Source organism: Crocuta crocuta, unplaced genomic scaffold (assembly GCF_008692635.1).
Source record: "Crocuta crocuta isolate KB4526 unplaced genomic scaffold, BGI_CrCroc_1.0 scaffold978, whole genome shotgun sequence".
NCBI classification, from domain to species: Eukaryota; Metazoa; Chordata; class Mammalia; order Carnivora; family Hyaenidae; genus Crocuta; species Crocuta crocuta.
In genome coordinates this window covers 744,332-746,997 of record NW_027530876.1, presented here as the reverse complement: position 1 = coordinate 746,997, position 2,666 = coordinate 744,332, and the positions used below count along the sequence as shown (strand labels likewise).

The following is a 2,666-nucleotide window of genomic DNA, read 5'->3' as shown; positions in this document are numbered from 1 at the left end:
GTGCTTTCTACAGTTTGGAATTTACTGAGACTTTTGTTTTGAGGAGTCTAATTCAAAAGTAACTTTGGGAAATGTTTCATAGGCTTGAAACAAATTCTTGTTTTCAATTTTTTGTGCTATCATCTGAGATGCTAGTTCTAAACTTCTGGACCGTCTGTTTTTATCCTTCTAATTTTCCAGTGTCATTTTGCATTTGCTTTTCCAGAACTACGTACATTCCTATCAGTTCAAGGGATTTTTAGACAGAGTGGAAGTTGGCGCTCTGTCTGTTAGACCAATAAAATCCTTCCAGTTGCTGTTTTTCTGTCAAATGCTATCATACTGTATTTTCCCGGGTTTTATCTTGTACAGTCTGAATTTTAAGGGGACCCATTTAAAAAATAGTGTAACCCAATGTTTTAAATGACACATTTTTAATTCTATCAGTGAATATTTTATTTTTAAAAGTTTATTTAATTTTGAAAGAGAGAGAGCGTGCACGCACACACGTGAGAGGATAAGAGGGGTAGAGAGAGAGGGACAAAGATTCCCAAGCAGGTTCCACGCTGTCAGCACAGAGCCCGGCTTGGAGCTGGAACCCACAAACCGTGAGATCACAACCTGAAAAAACCTAATACAGTTTTAGTTTTCAATGGCAAAATGCAACCGTATTATTCAACCCTCATTTATTCAAACTAAGGAATTTAGCAAGAGCCTCTTCATTGATTTTCTCTTTCCAAAATGTCTTGACTTCTAGTCTTGTACACTTACTCTTCCCAATCTTGAATGAACTTGGTACAGTCCACAAAAACTCTCTGATTTTGACTTGGGAAAAAAAAGTCCAGATTAATTTCTGAAGAACTGACATCTTCTTGCGGCAGNTGATTGCTGGTCGGAGGAGCAACAACGACCCCTATCACTGAATGGGAAATCAAACTCGGAATGTAGAGCAAAACATTCAAATGGTTTTCTTAAACGAATAATCGGAGTTTTGGCTACGATTTTAATTTTGAAAGCTACACGTGCTTTTTGACGTGTAACGCTTAGAACATAATCACATACTGCTTTTGTTTTTAAGTTTAACACTTTTTTTCTTACAGGCAGGACAAGCGTTTAGAAAGTTTCTTCCCCTCTTTGACCGAGTTTTAGTTGAAAGGAGTGCAGCAAAACTAAAGGAGGCATTATACTTCCAGAAAAATCTCACGGAAAAGTATTGCAAGCAACAGTAGTAGCTGTTGGATAGGGCTCTAAAGGAAAGGGTGGAGAGATTCAAGTAGTGGGTATGAAAGTTGGAGATCAAGTTCTTCTCCCAGAATATGAAGGCACCGAAGTAGTTCTAGATGACAAGAATTATTTCTTATTTAGAGGTGGTGACACCCTTGGAAAGTATTTAGACTGAAATACATCATTACTGAAATGGCATCAAGTAAAGCTGCCCATTCCAGTGAAGTTGTGAAATCTTTCATCAGGTAAACAATTTTCGTGTCTCTTTTTTTTTTATAATAAACTAATGATATCCAGCATCTCTAGAATTTCGTTTTAGGGTACTGTTATAAACTTTACCAAATAAATATGCATAAATGAATGGTTCAAAAAATTGACATATTTATTATGTCGGCTTCCCTCTAGGAGTATGGTAGCTTCTTTTTCTTTTTTTCCAGGTCTTCTTTTATGTTTTTTTTGGTAAAGTTTTATCGCTTTTGAATGTAGGTTTTTGGTTTTGTTGATTATTTCCTTTGCCGTGCAGAAGCTTTTTATCTTGATGGGGTCCCAATAGTTCATTTTTGCACTTGATTCCCTTGCCTTTGGGGATGTGTCAAGTAAGAAACTACTGCGGTTGAGGTCAAGGAGTTTTTTTCCTGCTTTCTCCTCTAGGGTTTTGATGGTTTCCTGTCTCACATCCAGGTCCTTGATCCATTTTGAGTTTATTTTTGTGTATGGTGTGAGAAAATGATCTGGTTTCATTCTTCTGCATGTTGCTGTCCAGGTCTCCCAGCACCATCTGTTAAAGAGACGGTCTTTCTTCCATAGGCAACCGATGGAATGGGAAGAGATAGTTGCAAATGACATATCAGATAAAGGACTACTTTCACCAAACTCCACACCTGAAAAACAAGTAATCCAGCGAAGAAATGGGCAGAAGACATGANGGGGTTGACATAGAGAGAGAGGGAGAGAGAGAATTCCAAGCTCTGCACTGTCAGAGCAGAGCCTAACGTGGAGCTCAAGCTCACAAACCGTGAGATCACGACATAAACCAAAATCAAGAGTCGGATGCTTAACCAACTGAGCCCCCTGGACACTCCACATTTTCCAGCTTTTTCTTACTTCCTGGGGTCTTTCTCTACCGGGTCTAATGGGTCTTTCTTCTCACAGTGAAACACAAAGGACGAGGTTTAAAAGCGAATTGGGGGAGAACACATGTGTTTTATTTTGCATGAACGATGTTGCACCATAGATCTGTTCGGTTTTTGCTTTGTTGCCACTNCCCGATGCGGGGCTTGAACCCACAAACTGTAAGATCATGACCTGAGCTGAAGTCAGACGCTTAACTGACTGAGCCACCCGGGCACCCCTGATTTTTACATTTTAAACCATCCTTGCATTCTTAGGATAAATCTCAACTTGGTTATTTCATTATATTCTGCTGGATTCTGTTTATTTGTCTAGCATTTTCACAGGAATGT

General features: G+C 38.9%; 1 pseudogene; it reads left to right on the top strand.

Moving 5' to 3' along the window:
• Positions 1-1,378, top strand: part of LOC144236011 (10 kDa heat shock protein, mitochondrial pseudogene) — an 8,490-nt pseudogene extending 7,112 nt beyond the window's left edge.
• The last annotated feature ends 1,288 nt before the right edge of the window (positions 1,379-2,666 follow it).